Genomic DNA, 21,764 nt, shown 5'->3' with positions numbered 1-21,764 from the left:
TCTCCGGTCGCTAATCCGCATTAATTTATAAACAAGTCCTTTATAGTATGTATCAATCATCTTATATCGTACGCTTGTATTATAAATATTGCATTTGCAGAAATGACTAGGTGCATTTAATAACACGAAATACCATATAAATTCGAATTCCATTAAAAAATATTAAATCAGTTAATTCAATAGGAAATGTCATCCCTCAGGTCGTACGTTCGATCCTCGGCTGTGCACTAATGGGCTTTCATAGAGCACATTTAACATTCCCGAACGGTGGTGGAAAGCATCGTAAGGAAACCGGTTCGCTTTAGATTTAAGAAGTCGACGGCGTGTGTCGCAGGAGACTGATCAACTCCTTGCCTATTATTATATTTATTTTATTTTTTAATTTAATCGGTAATGTTGCTTAAACGTGCGGCTCTCATCTGAGGTCGTAAGGTTGTGTCGGACGAAGAAGAAAAATATGTTGAGGAAACCGGCGTGCCTTTAATCTAAAACGTCGCGTGTGAGGCGCAAGAGTCCTCCAGAAATACGTGTCTGATTGTAGTGCCGTTGGTTTTTTTTTGTAGAATCGAAATTACGATCCTTAACCGCGCTTCGGATCGCGGCATAGTTGTTGAAGCCTGTGGTAGAACTTTCGTCAACACTTTGACTCAATCTAATTTTATTTAGCAATTAAAATGAATAAAGTCTATTTATTACACGCTTTTTACTTACCGTGGTTATTAGCTACACACCAACATATGGTACATTTTCCTATGCTACACCATAGAGATTGTTCGCTTTTTCGGAATAAAACTTAATTACTTAAATAAAACATTTTTTTTTTGTCTTAATAAAAACCTTTTTTCAAAGGTACCAAATAAAAAGGTTTTTCAAGGAATGAATGAATCATCTACAAAATGAGCTGCGACCCCTTTTGGGCGTCCCGTAGGTTCGTTGCCATGAAAAAAGGAAACAACTTGAAATAAAATCACTAAATCAATAATCACCCAATGTAATACGTAATACTTAGTCTAGATTTAATAATATTATAAGGAGACGCAAAATGTGCTCTGTGCTGGATTGGGGTTTAGGCTCAGACTAGACATGGACTACTTAGAATGCCAAAAGCTTGTTGGTTTCGTTGTTTGCATGGACTGCAGATAACGGTGTCTCAAGTGGGATAAAATACTGAATATTTTTCTACGAGTATAGGGAATATATATCCAACCAATGTGTAGGCATTATGACGAGTAATTACAATGTTGAAACTGAGCGCTAATTATGACTCCTGTATTTAAAAATGGACTGGAAATTCAGAGTTGAGATTATTCACAAGCTATATAGAGATATCGAATCCTTAGAGCTGTAGGTCCAGCGCCAGCTTAACAGTTATGAAATAAAGTGTGCATTTGTGTCTCTGCGCACATACTTGTGCACTTCTCCTGTAAACAGTCCAGTCTCAAAAGAGTCTGGCGTTTATTAAGTCGCGTGACTAATCATTATATTGTTTACGAAAAATAATACTTGAATGTTCTTGTAATCTGTATTTCTAGAATTATAACAAAGACCAGGGCTGTATTTACCAAATCGGGGACCTGTTACATTGAGACAACCGTCGTTTCGGTTCAGTAGGAACTACAAACTACTGAATAAAAACTACGGAAATAAAATGTTTGTATTTTAATAATTTACCCTTTTTATCTTTGATTTAGATTAAAAATGAAACATTATCTAATAAAGATGTTTAATGTCACTAGGAAATAGGTATTTACACACATCTGTTGTTAGGAAAATTGTCTTTAGACTCTATTGTCTGAGATTAGACGATTATACAATTACAAAGCAAAGTGTAGAGTATGTATGAAATATCTTACCTTGTCATTTAGATCATTCAATATTAATCGATATTCCTCACATAAATTTACTATGAAGCAATGACATAAGAGTTTACGATGCTCCGAAAACACTTAGAACATAGTCTATCCATTTTTATTTAAAGCTCTTCTCGATACCTGATGTCTGAGCGTCCTGGTTAGCAAGGAAGCATCTGGAGCGGATAAAAAGTTTTCACCAGTCAAAACTTAGCGTCTCTCTTATTACTTGTCTTTTTCTTGATCGGTCCATCTGATTGGGGAACGGCGAGGTGATCTTTTGCCTTCTGTGGCTTCAGCTTTTCCAAGTTCTCATCATCTCTTCGCATTGTATGGTTGACATATGTGATTCCTTTTGTCATATGGTAGATATTGAGACTCTGCGGTCCACGGTATTCTGAACCTTCGCCTCAAGCACCACATCTCAAAGGCTTTCTTTGGCTTTCTGGAGCCAGGATAGTCGACGTTTCACCTCCATATAAAGTAAATAGAGCGTGTATTAATCTGATTTTGGTTTTGATAACATACCATCCATATCACCTCCACATTACCGCTGAGCATTTCTTAGGACAGTTTTTGCCGCGCATCACCACTATGCGGAACCAGCTGCCACTAAAGTATTTCCGAACCGATTTGCCTTAGGGTCCTTCAAGAAAAGAACGTACCAATTCCTAAAAGACCGGCAACGCACTTTTAACCTTGTCCATGGACCATCCATCCATCCATTACTTAACATCAGATAATTAACATGATGATGATATTAAGACATTCCGATTTTGTGTCCTTTTTATGTCGAGGACATTGCTGCCGTCTAGAGATTTGGGGTCCAAGATATAAATAGGGGTTTAGACTAGTTCTAAGTAATATAATAATTTAATCAAATACCAATAAAATTTCAGAAGCCTCATTTTACAATGTTTGCCTGTAAAGCCCTAAAACATTACACTCGTTCTCTTGAAAGGCAACACCAGTACCGGAATCAATAGTATTGAATGGCTATGGTATTAGGGTTTCGATAAACTACGGCATATTGACTTTCAATTACTAAGTTGCATGTTTGCTTACTGTACGAGCTAAAGCTGTAGATTTTGTTCACTCAGGCTTTCTTAGATTTATTAGGCTGTTTTCTAAATCGTCGGACTTAAGCCCCGAAAGTATAGGTAAGGCGTAGGCACTCTCTTCGACTGTTACATTGCATTCATTCGTTACATAGCAATTAACATTTCATTATTTCGCTTATCTATGTAAAGCGATCTTGTACGCGAGTGATTAAAATATAGTAAAAGTAAAATCTATTATATAAAGATCCCCTGTTGATCCCCTGTTGATCACCCTGGTGACCCAGCAACAGTACACTTACTATCTGATGATTTCTACGCATATCTTTGATTTGACATAATCTATTGTTAATTGTAAAATACTTCAATAGAGAGATAAAAACTATAAAAATTGTGGTAGGCGTAATACGCGCACGATCGCAATCCTGTTGACTATTAGACTGAATAGGAAATATGCGATTTAGATACTGCAGTAATATGGTTCAACTGTTTAATTCACTTATCATGAGTTTGTAGAACTTAAGTTAAATATTGTACCCTTGCTTTATAATACATTTAGAGCGTACCAATTCTTAAACGCAGTCGCGAGCCCTCTGGCAATGGACACAACATTGAGTGAATTACTTAACATCAGGTGAGCCGCTTGCAAGTTTGCGCCCTGTTCTATAAAAAAAAGGTGTGTGTGTACTAGTGTACACACGTAAGAAGTGAAACTTCTTTATGACCTTATTTTTCGAAAAATGATCTCTTATATGCAACTTTACCGAAATTGGTTAAATAAAGTTAAATTAGATAAAGTTTAACAAAAGGCTTTTATTACAGACATTTACATTTAGACATGAATACAAATAAAACAATTGTTTTATTTTACCTTATTACACTAAGATTATTAACAGAATTTCATTAATTGTAATAGTTCCAGAGAGCCCAACGTCTTTGTGATGCTGTCCACCTTGAGGAGGAACTACAGCTTGCAAGATGCAGGTATATACAAACTGGATTGCGACTGTGGCCTGTCTTACAAACTAAACGCAATATGTCCAGCAGACTTAAGACATAGACGACACACAAAATCAGCAGTCTGTGAACACACACTAGGACTAATCATTACATACGCTTTGACCAACCGAAAGTACTTGCGAAAGAAAAAAAATTTCTTCCCAAGATTGCTACGCGAAGCCATTGAAATAATAGCCATAGCCCAATTTCAAAAGACTGCCTAAAATTATCAACACCTGGTATCCAATAATATCCCAATTAAAACCCGAAGACAACAATCCGCGAAAACAGAGGACATCGTGAGTCATTTTTGCAAAACCCTTTCATCTTTTATAGTCGATACAAACTTCGGGGCAATAAATACAGATAAAAAAAACTTTCTCTGCAGCTGTGATACTTTTGGCATTTAACAACTTTCGTCTTGAGTCACCGTGACCACGCACGCTGAAAAGTACGCGAAACGTCGGAATTATGAATATAATTTAGAATTATATAAATAACATTAAGTTTTAATAATAATACATAGCTTTAATTCGTTCAAAAAGTGTTTTTCTTATTAATAGCTTCAAATCTCTTCGAATCAACCGTGGTACAATTTTTTTCAACGCCGATAAAGAAGTTTATCTTCAAAAATCTCCTGATCTACGCTGCAAGTCAAACTAGTGTAGAGTTAGACATAACAACTACATTCAAATTATGCTAGCCGATTTGGATTTCGATTCTACAGAAGCGTTACTACATGTTTTGGAATGAGCCTGGTGTTAAACACAGAGCACACTGATAACACTTCTTAGCCACGCTCAAATACAAAGGTCTTACACGATATTTTGTTGCAATAGATTTAAAACAAGGTCTACCTTTTCTTTAAAAAATCCCTCTTTTCTTTTGTTTTAAACATGCACCAATTACCATGGAAGAACTGGAGTTTGGTCATCCACAACACGGGCTACCTAGTGTAGGCACTAGCTATATTTTGTCACCACCGTATGTTTTATGAATAAAGTGTATATTATAATACTTACATGATTAACATCTGCTCGTCCAGGCATTATAATTATGACCTGGCTCGCCCTTGATCAAAAGTACTTTAGTTTCATAATACTTCCGAATTCTTAAAGATTTTTCTTCAGAATCAGCCATTAGGCCGTCTCGGTGACCTCACGATGTGTATTAGACAGATTTATAAAGCTGAGTTTTATAATAAGCCCCGGAGTTTCTGCATTTTATTTTTTGTTTACATAGAGCCCCTATTCTATCAGGCATGCGATCAGGCAAATCTATGGGCGTCAGGGGAGTGTCAAGTCTCACGTTTCCTCACTTTACTTGCTTAAGCTAGGTCTGATGCGCTTGGCGTCTCCCGTCAACCGGGCCAAACCGACCCGGGCTACAACTACACAGGAACTATCCTCATCATGGTTGTATGATTTAGAAAGGTTTTGTTATTATAGTTAATTTGTGGCTGGAGGTCAGTAGGGAGCCCAGGTACCGACAGTTCGACAGAGCGGAGGAAGAGCAACTCAACACATGGCGGGACTGGGAACGGTGGAAAATGTTAGCTGTTACTCAGATGACTGTATGGTATCTCTGAAGTCAGGGTTACTCAACATATAGTGTTTCTGATGATAAGAGGAGATATCTCACGGACACACCTTGAAGTTTTAAGTGCGATATTTTCCGTTTGGGTTGAATTTTACTGGTTTTTTGCTAAGACATATGTTTTTTTTTTATATTGGATAATATGAAATGTTAGCCTGCTACCAAATACTGAATGGCTGAAACTCATTAGCGCCATCTTGTGTATTAGTTTTGCACTACTGGTCACGGATCATAAAAATAATATTATCAGTTAAGTAAAAAATATTTTATCATAAAATATTTATACGATATGAAACAATTTAATATTAAAATTGTAAAAAAGTACTTGATATAACTTATTAAATAAGCGCTATCTAGCGTGTGTCTTTATAACTACGAAAATTATATTTTCTGAAATTAGTTGGTCATAATTGAGACTTGTATTAGCGACATCTCTTATTTAATTACTGTACTAAAAAGGATAAATATACGTTTACAATGTTTTAATTATGCATTCTCTCGCCAGATGTCTGTCATGGCTCAAGATCAATACGCAACAAGAATTTCAAACAAAATTAAGAAGATTTTTGTTGTTGTTCTTGATTTCACAGCCTACACAGAGAAACAAATTAGATTTCTTTAGTATTAGTGTCAGCTTGTTTTCTAATAAAGAAACTGTTTGAAACTAAAGTAGGATCTCTGTGTTACGAAATTATCTAAACTGTAGGCAATTCAATAACACATCCGTCAAAACTTATAAAACAATTTAAGTTTAATTCATTAATTACATCCCTCCTTATAAGAGGATAAATCTTTTTTTTTTCTATAGTAAGTTTGTAATTGACCGGCCAAAAGTTAAGCGACACTTGTCGTACCCAAAATCTTGATGGCTCCTTGGGAATTCTTAAGTATAGAGTTATTGTTGTATTAACAGTATCAATATCTTAATAAAAACAAAGCAGGTTCCAGTCCTATCTAGAACAAAATTACCTCAACTGACTGATTATACAGTCTCGCTCCAATTCTCTCATTAAATAAGAAATTTATAAAATATTAAAATTTTTCGCAATTTACTATTTAATAATAGAAAAAAAATATTTTATTTATTATACGTATATATTACGTATTTTTATTTTAGAATCAAAACAATACAAAAAAAATTCACCCCATAATTGTTCATACAATATCAATGAGTGTTCTAGCACCGTTTCAATTAAGTACTGTCTCTTTTCAGCACACCGAAAGCACAATTTGACAGAAAGAGATAAAAAAGTACTTCAATAACAATGGTGCAGTAAGACTGGGGTTTAAAGAACAAAAATAAATTATATGATTAATATTTTTTGAAGAGGAATTTGATATTTGTTACGAATAAATACAAAACAATGGTCGTCTCTATTCCTGAGTGTTTTCAAAATATTCTATATTAACTATTCTATGTATATTAATATATTATCAATTGAATAGATTTAAATAATATGGTTAAGGGGTTTATGTAGAAGTCTTTTAAAAGTCGTTACAAAGAGTAAATAAAAGTCGAGATAGCCAAGTAGAACTAAGTATATAAACATATGCTGTTGCAACAGTTTTCTGTATTTTCCCCATTTTAAGAAGAGGCTTTAATGGATTATCGCTAAGTGCCATGTCAGGTTCTGTGACAGATTCATCACGTCCAACGCGCTATCAATAAAGAACACAATTCAGAATGTACCGTACTCAAAGTCCTTCAATTAGTGTGCTAATTAAGGACTTTGGATACTTCAAAATCCCTATTAATTTTCGACTAATGTCTCTCAATTTGTACATGAATTATATCGTTATATTAATAATACTAAAGTTAACGTCTCCATATCAGTTTATACGTGATTTTTGTTGTTCATACTATGTTATTTTTGTAATTTTAGAGTAAGTATACATTAGGCATGTTGAAGCGCGTGCTTTGGTAACGAACCTTGTAAGAACTACGAGCCAAGCGCGCGTAGATGCATGAGCAGCCATTTTGTTGTAGATTTGAACGCTCGTTTTCGTACGTTGACAAAAATGAATAATATTGATACGCATTTCATAATCAATGAAATCCAAAAGCGACCACCTATTTAAGATGTGGACAGTATACTCGTCCTACTAACGAGCTATGGAGCGTCTGCTATGCGCGGTGTATATATGCTACCAACGTGCGTAAAACGCAACGCCGAGCGCTCAATGTGTACTCAGTCCAACGCTGTAGTTACTTAGTTATGTACTTCTTGCACTTTCTTTTAGTTTTTCATTTTCCTTTCTAGGTTGGCTTGTTGCATTTATATTACCTGATTCAATATGTCCTAATAATTATATTTCGTATAACGTCACGTCTCTTATAAGCCTGTTTGTAATTATTTGGATTAAGACCAGACCTCACAAAAACACGCTTGACACCACAATCCTGCTGTTGGAGGATGTAAAATAATACAAAATAGTACAGTACTGTATAGCATATTACTACATAATCAGGATAACATTCATCACATTCATTAAGTTCATGACACAATAATATTAACACGCTCTGCTATTTCATGTAAGGCTTCTTTTGACCCATGTGACCGATCCATCTCCACTTTAATTCTTCGTATTACACAGTTTTTAACTATGGCCCATAGCCCTTTGACATACACAAATGTTCTTTATAAGCGAATAAAAAAATACATATTGACATTCATATGATAGACGAAGTTTGCAAATGTTCTTTTTATATTCAAGTTAAGGTCGGATTTCAGACCTTAAAAGCCTAAAATTTGTAATACTTGGTTTGCTCTTCTGATTGTTACATCCATACGGTTATGATTAAACGATATTTGTTTCCCTAAGGATATGTAGTTCGGGACATGTTTAAGAGACGTTAAATGCTGTATACGTTAGTGTCACCAGGATACCAGAATATTCTGATAAAGCTTTTACGTCCTTGACTTACCAAAGGTCATTAGTTAAGTTCCTTATCTATCGAAATTGTCTTTATTTATTGCGTGAGACTGCACCAACGGTTAACCTTCAACATTTACGTTGTTCCTGCTTAAGATCACGTAGACAGTTGATAAAAAAGTGTCCTAATCAACGACTGGAAAACAATGGATTGACATTGACTGAAATATCACGTTTTTTATTCAGAAATGGGTTGCGTACCTAATTATGGATGAACGTACTGGGTAAAAAGGTTTTAGCTTTTGACTTAAGGAAGTTATATACGCTTTGTCTCTAAGTTTAGACAGTAGTTGTTAGATTTGAAAAGAACATTTCGAAACATTCGAGTCTTCTGGGGCCAGTGAAGTGGCACAGATGAACAAATCAAATCTCAATGAGAAAAACCTATTATTTTATAAAAAAAATATTTTAATAATAATAATTTATATGGTACAAAAATGTTATGGTGGTACAATCTTAAGTTCGCATATTCTGCAACACATAATTGCGTACAAATTTGTCTTAAAAGGAATTTTACATAGAAGTTATAGAGAACATATCATTGTAGTCAATTCGAATTTTATTATACCACTACATTAATAAATTATTAAAATATATTATTGCGTTATCAAATTAATATTAATTATAAGGTTTCACGCAAAAAAATCATTAATGGAATAATATTTTTTTACTAAAGTAGTTCCAGTACATTAAGTCGATTTTTAAATAGATTCTAGTAGGAAAATCTTTGAATGTTTTTGGTAAATTATTTTAAACCTTGATTACCATACAAAGGCCGCTTTTCCTATACAATTCCAGATTAATTTTTGTCATAGCCAATTTCTTCCCATGTCTCCTTTGACAGTGGTCCATTCTCGTTGACTTAAAAATAAGGAAATTTCTAAAATATTCATGAGATACAATTTTGAGCTTCTGAAAAAAATGTACTTTTTTACTAAATATACAATAATGTAACATAAATTATTAAGGAGGCAACGGGCGCCCTTATCACCTATATAAAAACATATAAATACTAAAGTCACAACTGAATAGATGGAAAGAATATGGTTTAGGGGTTTTTTTATGTAGAAGTCTTTTAAAAGTCGTTACAAAGCTAATCGTACGGAATCGGGGAGCGTATTCTATGGAAACAGTCATCAGTCATTTTGGATTTGACTTTAAGGTACAGATCCAAATTTACTTGCCTAGAAAGGATTTAGTATTGGTACATCACAAATTCATTAAGTTGAGTGTGTTTATAAGCACTCAAATGATAAGTATTCATTTGAAAAAATACTGTTTAAATCGGTTACCATCAATTTAAGCAAAATTGGGTATAACCGTTTTGGGTTCCTGATTTATGATATTTTTATCACGGCCTATTTTTAAACCACAAATAGTTAATATCATATAAGTGTATCGTCCACGATCGAAATAAGCAGTTTATTTATTCCAGGTTCGTATAACAGTTGTATTTGTTACGAATGATCAATTTGGAAACACTTTGGAAAGATTTCATGGAGGGCAGTTAGAGGCGAAGGGTAAGGCAAAGCGATTTTATTTGATTCAAACAGCACTAATCAAGATATTATTTATCAGTGAATAAAGGCATATTAAAAATATGGGTTTCAAAATTTATTTAGTTCTTAATAGACATTTAAGTTTTCCTTGCCCCAGTAAGGAGGTGTCCTCTAGAAGCAACGTCACGCAACTGACAACGTTCTTGGCAGTGATTTTATTGTTATCAAATTAGGGTTGGCAATTTAAGTTTGTCGCACGTCGAGGTACCATTTCGAAATAATAGGAGGATACACCTCAGTTTCACTCTAGGGCCTAGTTCCTCCTTGATTCTATATACATCTATTTTTGTCTTAGCATTGGGGTGCAAACGAGTCTATATCCTTGAAGCCCATTGAAGCCCATCTTCGTGGGCCGTTGAGGGACAAGCAGGTATAATTGATTCCTTTATCCTAAACTAAGCTAGAGCATAATGATAATAATTAAAATACTAAAATAAATCTAAAATATTGGTTGCAGACATCCTTTGATGCTGGCAGCATTTCGCCGCTGCATTAGGATGCATGTTCATTGAGCGAAAAAAGGACCAACAAACTTCTTGAACAGCCCAGAGCAAAAAAATACTTTTATATTTAAGTAGTATTTAATTTTTAATATTTTACAAGGTTAAATGTTAGTAGACTCTCCCTAGGTCCGTTGAGCGTAAAGTCCTAGCTAACTAAGCCAGCCTGGCTCCTTCCAGAAGCACAGAAGTTTTCTGGGCACTTCGCAGGCTTCACGGAGCGACCTCACTTCTCTGAGGATTTCTGTGTGTTGATTAGCCACAGCCACACATTCAAAGGCTACATGACTGATTCCTCTGCACTGAAACAGCCTCTGCACATGGGGCTGCCTGTCGCGCCTAGAACAAAAAGATGTTTATTAAGAAGACAATGGCCCGTAATTGTTTTGAGATTAGTTCCGTTGAGGCTTAGAAGTCGCTTTGTCAAAATATCTTTATATTAAACACTTTTAACTCATTTCTATCACAAAACGTCAATGCAAATGGAATGATGAGATATGTCAAATGTCAAATATTCAGACTTGACATTAGTGGACACAAAATTAGTGGTTCATGCCATTTGAATGCCATACAAATAAAACCCAAATTCCGATTTAAGTATGGTCTAGGAATTGAGAAGAATATGATGTAAAACTGCATGCAGGCGAGGCTTGGATAATGGTGGGGAGCAAAAGGGCAGGGCAAGTCTGGAGGCCTTTGTCGAGATCGGAAAATAAAAATATCTAATTTTATTGTATGTAAGAAACAAAAAACTTTTTCCGAAATAAAGCCTATTTTGACTATTTCAATTATTTGATGCGGTGGTAGCCCTAGTTTTAGATTCTTCGATGACCTTAGAGGTGTAAGATTAATTATTTAACACAACATTATGATTATATTACATTATTTTGTTTGCGATAATATTATTTAATATTTGTAACAATTCCAATACTTCTTACATTCAGATTCGATTCCTACCACTCTATCAGCATCGATTCACTGCAATACCAATAACGACAGTGATTATTGGCCCGATAATAAGTTAATAGCTGGATGGTATGGGCAAGTCGAAGAACGAATCTAATCTAACATCAAAACCTAATATTTAATTACATGGTACGAAAATCGCTATTGATAGTATGTGGTAAGATTCTGACATGCATTACTTTCGTGTCCTAACAGACTATATTTGTTTTAAAACACACAGATAACATATACATATTTTAATCAAAGTACAAAATAATGATATTAAATTTCTCTTATAATTAGAGTATGATGTTCATTCATAGATGTTCCGATCTTCCTGTATGGAGTAGAAACCTGTATATTGGCTCCAGAAAGGTAAAGGTTCGATATCTTTGTGATGTGGTGCTGGCGGCTTCACACAACTTGCCTGTCTACCATATGCGTATAGCGAATTGTATCTTATTTCGGCAATGCGCAGATTCAATGAGAACTTGAAGAAAATGATCGTAGTTGGTAACACAGAAGGCAAAAGTAGCCGTTCAACAACCAACCAGATGTACCGATCAAGTGAAAGACATCATCCTCAAAACTGTACACTGTCATAAGAGTAGCACTGGACAGAAATGGGTGGAAACAGATAGTCTGCTCTAAATGCTTTGTTGCTGACCATGACTCTCAGACATGCCAATTAAAGAGAGAGTATTATAAATAGAGTTATTTATTTAATATCCTATGATGGACAACTTGGGGTCATGTACCCAGGTATGTGCAAGAGGAACAGAAAAGCAGTGCCACAAAGTGTTAAACTGGTGCCCAAGGTACGATAAATGCAAAAGAGGGAGACAATTTAGAAGCACCACATTAAGGAAACAGCAGTTACATGGCGGGGAGTGGCTAAGTTCACACAGAAATGACGGGATTTGGAGGAGGCCAAAGCAGGGCTTCTACGAAAGAAGCAGGTGGTAAATATGTAAATGTATTTCAATGTAAAGTATTTGAAATAAAAGGTACCAAGTAATACAGATCTTAGTAATCTATATACAGCGTAAAACCTATAAACTCAGTCATATTCAATAAAATCACTTAAATTATTCGTGTGAATTTCTGTTGCGCGTTCCTACGATTCTGTATATTTGATTAGACGAGGTCAAGAAAAGCCGTGGTAACGGGTCACCAGCCCCCCGGATAGAAAATATCTAGTAGCAGACATTTTTGTATAAAATCTTTATTGGTACTAAAATAAAATGTGGATTTGGGCATATGTGTGAATAAACATGAAACTAAAAAAAAATGTTCTCATTCTTTCAAGGAAAATGCCAAAGAAAAATATTTACAATAGAAATTGCACTTCACCTTGTTGATAGAATATTCATTGATGCTTTTCCTATAAGTAATTAAATATTAATGATATTGCTTTAATGAAAATTATTAATTCATTCATAGAAATATTAATTGAGACAAAGCAGAATTTTGAGTTTCATATACATAGTCTGGGCAGAAATACTTTTACAATTAAAAAATAATACTTTTCAATTTGGAATCTCTCATTTTTATATGGTTGTTAATTTAGATTTATGATTTTGGCGCCAATACATTGTCCAATATTTTGCGATATTAAAATTGGAGTGGGGTGATAAAGAGAACCGAATCGCTGTGATTGCATTACATAAAGTAGGTATGGAGCCAAATGCCTTTTTTAAAATCTCCATACGCTTGGTATTAGAATAATATTTGTGTACCGGGCAATTAATAGGTACAACGAGATCTCCTCTGTGACAGAAAGAGATCTGGCCGTCCACGTACTGTTTGTACGAAAGGGTGGTCAAAGCAGTAAGGGAAAGAATTCGAAGAAATCCTGTCCGAAAGCAAAAGATTTTATCTCGGGAGATGAAGTTAGCAGCTAGACATATGTCGTGTATATTAAAAGGTGACTTAGGACTTGTAGCCTATAAGAGAGGCACTGGTCATTTCTTAACTGATAATTTAGAAATGAATAACATGGGAAAATCGAAATGACTGAATACTGGCAAAAGATTCTTTTGAGAAAATATGACATTTTAAATACCAGACACTGGTAGTTTTTTCTACTAGAAACGCTTTTAAACCAATTTCACTGCCAAAAGTTTAAACTTTAAATACTTAAGATAGAGAGGGAGCGCTAGTAAAACTTGTTTTCGTGTTGATAGTGTGTGTATATTGAGTTGATTACTGTAAATTTCTAAATTACTAAATACATTTATATTTACGCCAAAACCTACTAGATGGCGTTAAGTGTTTAATTTTAAACTCTATTCTACGATAGCCCAAGTGGAGTTCCGACATCTAAGAATATTAAAAGTCGCATTAAGAATAAGCCATATGAATTTCCCTACGTCGGAAAATGCATTTCCCTCGGGCTTATAGAGGAATTCCATATTTTAAAAATAGAACTTTATTACTAAATAAGGATTGCAAATAATTTTACTCGTTTTAAGCTAGAATGAAATTAATTTCGCTATAATTTGTACACTATGATTTTGTTGTCTTTGAATTTTAATGAATTCACGAGTGAATAACCTCTTTATTAATCAAAGTTTTTCAAATAGTAAATATGTATAGCTATGCTATTATTTTTATAGTTAATTTATCTCTTAATTATTTCAAGGTTGCATACAACTCGACGAATTATTTTTATATACGACAACTTTTGATAAATGAATTATCCGAAACAAAAAAAAAACAAAGGACCCTACATAGCCTATCAGACACGCGATCAGGCAGATCTGTGGCCGAGAAGCTAGGCTACAGGTCTAAAATTTCCCCTTTCCTAAATAGGGACTTTATTTGCTCAAGCTTAATAGGTCTGGTGGGCTTGGCGTCTCCCACCTGGGCCGAGTGACAACTACTCCGGAAATATCCTCATAATATTTATGTCTGAGTCACGTTACCACTTGTGCTATTCATCTGACATATTTGACAATTATATGAAAAAATTAATTTAAAACATTGTTTTAGTTGATAAATTCACCAAATTACTAGGCCTAGGGCTAGGCCAAATTTTAATTCTAGCTATATATAGTGAAGTAATACAGAGCTCAGTAACGCAATTAGATAGTATCTTAGTTCCTACACTATTATGTAACTACACACACGTTGTACATTTGTGGCCCTGACTTTCACCACCATTCGCGAGAAACCTTGACTGGGCCTTTGATGTTATATTTGACATTTTAGATAACCTTCTACCTGTCATCTAGTTTCCTTAAGTTAACATAGTATATTTTCTTACAGGGTGAGAGAGTCCTCGTATATCTTCGGCGTAAGATTTGTCCCACTCTTTTTAATCGCTAAGTTATTGGACAAGCTGCTGAGGTGCAATGGAACCAGGCTACCAAAATTCAGAAATGAAACTTGGACTGACTCCCGTGTGATAAAATCATTTTTGACGCACGTCAATTGTAGCGCAATGTCACATTACTGAATTTTACGCTAGGAATTTACATGCTCTCACCATTATCTAAATATTATATTTATTATCTGTAAAATGTTGTGTTTTTATTCTTATTTTTGTAGACATAAACGTTGTAATTTTCTCTTATGCTTCTATTGTTTTTGGTAAAACTAACGATATTTGGAACTAGATACGTTTTCATGTACGAGTTCATCTAAGCGACAATGACAATGAATCTATGATGCCATTAGGTAAAATTACTTAGTCCAATTCCCGGATTGTTTAATCAGTAACTTTAAAGCTTTTTATTGTTGTTTTCACTGGAATTCTACCGCCAGCCAGAACACGATGTTAATTTGAGCAATATGTACATAGGAATAATGTAGTGAACCGGTAGATAATAAGATAATGTTCCGTTTCCCGATCAATTTGCAAATATGCAATTAATTGTAATATATTCTATGCTCATTAAAAATCAATAAATTCAAATGATTTAAATATATACTATAATTGATTTATTTCAATATTCATACAATGCAGATTACTAGTGCGCATAAAGTTTTTCTTGTTATAACAAACCCATACAGACCTATGGTGGGGATTTGGTAATAATAAATTTGGCAATAATATTAAATTATTTTTTAGTTCTTTTTGACAGAGATTATATTCATATAGCGTTGGAGCTCTGGTTTTACAGACGAAATACAGCCGTGCTGGACAGAATGCAGAAGAACTATTAAGTGCTTATAATAGTTAAAAAGAAATTTGTATATTTGGTAAACATCTTAATTGACACCAAAAATAGGTTTCTTCAACTAATCACGACAAAATGGCAGGTCTGCTGGTATCTAGGTTAAAGAAGTCTTCGGCTTCGAATTGGTTTGCACTACATCAATGTTTGGAAGCGCGGCGAAGTTAAAGTAGACATGATGATGGAAAACCTTTCAAAGGTGGCTCGAAGAACCTAGTAACATTTAGCGTAAATATAAATGTATCTAGAATCCATCTAGATAATAATTCCTTTTTTACACAGACCAGAAAAATCAGCGATGGTTCTTGGCCATAGATAACTGTTTGTGTTTTTTTAATAAGGAGGTGATATCGCTCGTCGATTTTTGGGCTCAAAGCATTCGCCTTTTCAATGTTGACAGTCTATCATTACAGTTTGACAGTAACAATGTCAAGAAGAAGTTCTTTATAATCTGACATGTATAATGTTATAAACGTTATAAAGCCTTTTAGCGCGTTGATAACATCTTCCTTCTCAATAAACCTTACCTTTCAGGTTTAAATAATCGACTAGTCTGTGAAAATTAAGATAATTTATAAGTTATAGCTATAGGTACTTTAATTAATATAAATCAGTAGTTGGATAATAACTAATTATTTTATTCTTATAAACTACAACTACAAATATTGATTTGCTTAAAACATTATATAACACATAATGTACATAGACCTTCCAAGACTAGACACAAGGACATATAACTCTGATGTCAAGATCTAAAGGCTGTATCGCCCCTGGTCATGTTATGGTCACAGTATAAAGAAACATTTAGATATTAAAATAAGAAAAATTGCAGTAACCAGCTTCGTGGCTCGCCTTGACCGCGGGCGTGCGGGAGCTACCGATTGAACTTGATCGTAACAACACTTTAATAATGCACAAGTAGACCGTATAGTCTACTAACTTATAGTAATGAAAGATATTTTGAATTTTGATTATTTATATTTAGTTTTATATTTAAGTTTTACCTCAGCGGCAGTTGGGTCCTTACTCCAGACTTAACAAAGCATCAGCTTAATTTAATTTTTCCCCAAGATTCAGAAGTAAGACTTAGCACAAAGACTAAGAACTATGACGTTTTTGAAGTGAAACTTCTTTAGCGGTGTTGTAAAAAAAATTACCGTGACGTTTTTCGGTTACGCGTCACATTTTTTCGTTACATGCCATGTTTTTGATTCGAAGAGATTCGAAGCCATTAATAACAAAAATATATAATAATAGGTATTAATGACGGTTCTAATTCTATTACAATTAATGAAATTCTGTAATAATCTTGGCACTAATAAGGTAAAATTAAATAATTGTATTATTTGTATTCATGTCTATGATATTAAAAGTCTTTTGTTAAACTTTATCTTATTTAACTTTATTTAACCAATTTCTATAATTTTTTTCGTTAAATAAGGTCACAAAGAAGTTCACTTCACTTCTAACGTGTGTACACTAGTACTCGCACACTTTTTTTTTGGCCTACGGGAGTCAGACATAACAACCTACACATTACTAAGTGGTACGGAAACGGAGGTAATTAGCAAAGAAAACCTGTATGCATAAAAGGTATTCTGTCAAAAGAATCTATATATTATTTTGTGAATAAAATTCAAACCGGTAAAAGTAAAGATTTTTTAATTATATCCTTATTGCGAGTTTTGTGTCAAGTGCACAGTTCACTTGACACAAAACAAAATTGGCATGTTTTTTTACTGAAAATATAATATTATCAGAACAGTAAACTTCGAGTCAGTACATATATTTAGGTCAAAACATATAAAAATTTAAAAGAGACTTTATTAAATAAAATCAAATTCAATTGTATTTTTCTTTACTTAATATGCATGTTTCCTTTTAAACCTTCCCTGAACTTCCACAAATCTTTCAGTATCAAAATTATTCTACTCGGGCCAGCCATTCTCGAGTTTTAGCGAGACGAACGAACCGCAATACATTTTGTTACATACATTTCACACTGTACTGTACTGTTTAAACAAACTGTATAATAATAGTTGGTTTATTATAAAAAATTGCGTAAATTATTTGATGTAACAGTTAGATAATGATCGTTATATTGTTGGTGATTCATGCATACCTTGAACACATAATGAGAGGAGTAACTTACGAGCTAGAGGTCACAAAACGCCATTTTAATCCAAAAAATCATATTTAAATATACCCATAGTTATATATTTAAATTAAAGAAAACTCTCCTGTAATTCAGACATTACACAACGAAAGTTATTTCGAAGCTCATATATTTTCAGTCTTCTACATAGAATCAGAAAATTATTCTCTTCGTTGATGTCAGCGTTTCCTTAGGTGCTTAGAGACAACGAAAGATTCGATTCGCGATCGGGGCGCAATTTTTTTTATACTTTAGTTCATATATGCCTACTTAAGTAGATATCTTCTAGAGGGCTATCTATATTATCTAGAGGGCTTATAAAGAATCGTCAAACCATGACTGCTAACATCGCTTTGCGTATCGTCAACTACACATTAACTGAGTATTAACGTTAATAACGTTCTAGAATCTAGAGAATTCAAACGAATAACTAAACATTTAAATTACATTGGTTACATTCTTTTTATTATTGTTATGTGTCGTAAAGGACCAAGGGAAAAAAGAACAAGACGGCGCCCTAAACAGGTGGATAGAAAATATAAAAGTGTTAGCAGGCAGCGAATGGAGAAAGAAAGCCATGTATATATACATTTGGAGAAAGCTGGAGTAGGCTTTTACTCGTGAAGGGGTTCCGATCAGTGGTACTGAAGGTACAAGTAACAAGAAAAAAATATATAACAAATCTAAACTGATCAACATTTAAAGATTGGAAATAAACGGGCTTTATTATTACGGTTAAAATCTGTTATAACAACATCGAAAGGACTACTCATATTTGGTCGTAAAAACCGATTGTCGTAACAGCCGATTACGTTGTTACGACTATCGCCTATAAGGTATCACTTAACATCAGGTGAGCCTCCTGCCCGTTTGCCCCCTATTTTATAAAAAAAAAAAAACAAATCTAAACTGATCAACATTTAAAGATTGGAAATAAACGGGCTTTATTATTACGGTTAAAATTTGTTATAACAACATCGAAAGGACTACTCATATTTGGTCGTAAAAACCGATTGTCGTAACAGCCGGTTACGTTGTTACGACTATCGCCTATAAGGTATCACTTAACATCAGGTGAGCCTCCTGCCCGTTTGCCCCCTATTTTATAAAAAAAAAAAAAAACATAGAATTCAGCCGGGACCTTCTATCTTAGTCATTACAACCGGTATGTTGCTTTAAACGATGACGAAGTACACGATTCTGATATATTATTATTATTTATTGTTGTAGAAAGAAGTTCTATGTAAAGATAAAAAAAAATATATATCCGTGGTGCTACAAACTTTTTAGGTTGGGCCTCAGATGTCTGAATATGTTTCATGATCTCAATGTAATAGGCACTTAGGCACTCAGCGTCCTGTGCCGGACGCACGCCGCCGACTTTTTGGATCAAAGGCATGCCGGTTTCGTCACGATATTTCTCTTCATCGAGCGAATGTTAAATGTGCACGTAGAAATCAAGTTAATAAGTGCATAGACATGACCTGAGAGATGACACTGCGCTGTAAAGAATGGAAGAAAATACTCTAAACTCTGATTAAAATGGCGTAACAATACACATATAGTTAAGCAATAAAACTTACAATTTAATAATGAAAACTTCAGGTTCAACACAAATCGTTGAACCACGAAGGAGTTTATTATACTATAATTAATATTAATCAGGATATGCACTTGCGTCGATTCTATGATCCATATCATTATTTAAATTAATATAAATGCATATTATATTCATACATTCGGACATAGTAATTTATTCAAACTACGTAAGCCCTAAGGCGTATAATCCTGATAACATTATTGATATTCTACTTCCTATTCCCTGTTTTGTTTGTTTATGTTTAGATTGGGCCTCTCTACATCTACTTCATTTCGACCATTTTATTCATATTTTTGTGCTTATTTTCTCTCTCTGTAATTGGCAGCTCATGTCTAAGCGTCGTGGTCAGCAAGGAAGCGTCTAGAGTGGACTATCTGTTTCCACTGGTTTCTGTCCAGCACCTCTCCAGACCTAAAAATGTCGTAGTGCCACTGTTTTTTTTTATAAATGTCAATTTGGAATCATGTAATTTTTTAACATCTTTTTAATAAACGGAAAAAAGTACTATGTTGTGGCTACACTAATATAAAATTGAGGGTTCCATTCATACTCACCAGACTGATGTATGTAACAACATCTGAACAGTAACACTACACGACTGTAAGACATCATAATAATGATGCCTCGAACTTTTTGAGATGTGGTGTTACCGTCGCATGCAGCAGTTGGATCTAATGAGTGACGAATGAAAGTCTTTGAACGAACCATAAAGAGACTTTGCAGACCGTTAAAATACGGAAAGTAGCATATCTCGGAAACGTTTTGTCATTATTGATACGACTTGTTGCAGCTTATAATAGTTGGCAAAATCCAAGGCTGGAGTTGGGCTGGGTGGAGGAATAAGTCGCTGTAACGGAATGTACGTGAGTAACATACGGGTCGGGCATCCCATACAAGGAGATTTTCAAGAATTCAAGTTGTTAACGGCCGGTTAGTAATGTATTGGCACCTGAAGAATAAAATATTTTTTTTTATAAAGTATGTTATAATTTGTTAACGTATAAACGTGAAGAGTCCCAACCCATTAAAAATGTCATACGTATTTCAAGGAATCTAAAACACTCAAAAATATCCTTAAAAATCATTCATTACCGAATTTTTAGATATTTTAATTAAATTTTTTGCGTTATTTCCTGTTTTTGAATATCTTAAGATTTATTCAATTAAATAATTTATTTAGTGTTTTAATTTACATTCATTACTCTATGCAGCCATGTTCTCCATTGTTGAAGGTCAGGTAACAAACAGTAGCTCTCCAATTTTAAAGCAGCTTCCATTATCGCAGCTGTCATGGGGAACTCTGACTAACGTTGTCTTAATTTTTTAAGGAATTAGATGAAAAACAAGCTTTGGTACAAACATTTATAGTATTTGAGCTGGATGCAAATTTTGTCAAAATTTACGGGACTTTTAAATAAAGCTTTAAACAGATAAAACGCCAACTCAGTCTGTCAAGTGGTCAGTAAAATACTACTACATAAGGGCAACTCTGTAATCAGAAACTTAAGTGATTACAGGTTTCGATGTCGGCGTCCTTCAAGAAAAGAGAAAGGCCGGCTACGCACTCGCGACCCCTATAGCATTGAGTGTCCGTGGGCGGCATTACTGAACATTAGGTGAGCCTCCTCCAGCCCGCGCTAGGGGAACAGAATAGAGGGTTCTAAAAAAATGTGACGTTTATGAAATTGCACTGAGTTAAAATATGTTTCACTATGTTTTATTTAGTAATTAAAATGATTGACTCTTGCATAAAAAATATACTAAATTGAATAATCTTAAAATACTATAAGTTTATGATATGATACACTCACAAAAAACAACAGCTGATCGCGAGCGCCATTTTGTATCTTTATCTATGTTAATGTATTGCGCTCGCCATGAATCGAACGCTTGTTAATTTCGCTTATCAAAAGTGCCGCTTGGCAATTTTCAATAGAGGTCATCGCCCGACGTTGTCGTATTCATATGAATAGGCTTCATCAACATTTGGCTACCAATTCGATTCGTTAGGTTCAATTGCGTAAACAAATGTAAAGCCCGTTCATTATTTATGTCGTCTATACCTAAAATGCCGTTTCTGTATGAAGGCAAGGCAAGTAAAAATTGAATTTAACACACGATATTTATATTTTTAGATTTTCTATTTTTTTTAGCTGACCCGACGGCTCGTTTTGCCAGGTATATTATTTCCAGGAAACATTTTTTTAGTTCAATAAAAATAACCTATCTACTATAATAAAATAGGGGTTGATCGTAAAGGGTGATATTTAAGGGTTTTTTGTATGCAGTATCATAAAAAAATAAAAACCAAAAAAATGTGTCAAAAAGAAAAGTTTTTGGGGTGGACACCCTTTATCATTAGGAGTTTGAAAGATAGATTGTAGCCG

At 34.2% G+C, this 21,764-nt stretch overlaps 1 long non-coding RNA gene across 1 annotated transcript; it reads left to right on the top strand.

The window, feature by feature from the left end:
• The first annotated feature begins 9,518 nt into the window (after positions 1–9,518).
• LOC123718963 lies at positions 9,519–10,541 on the top strand. The gene is made up of 4 exons (XR_006755078.1): positions 9,519–9,599; positions 9,873–9,957; positions 10,292–10,366; positions 10,454–10,541. It is a non-coding gene; the product is annotated as an uncharacterized LOC123718963 (long non-coding RNA).
• The last annotated feature ends 11,223 nt before the right edge of the window (positions 10,542–21,764 follow it).

Source organism: Pieris brassicae, chromosome Z (genome assembly GCF_905147105.1).
Source record: "Pieris brassicae chromosome Z, ilPieBrab1.1, whole genome shotgun sequence".
Lineage (NCBI taxonomy): Eukaryota > Metazoa > Arthropoda > Insecta > Lepidoptera > Pieridae > Pieris > Pieris brassicae.
The sequence above is the reverse complement of the archived record's forward strand: the minus strand, read 5'-3'. Positions and strand labels throughout refer to the sequence as shown.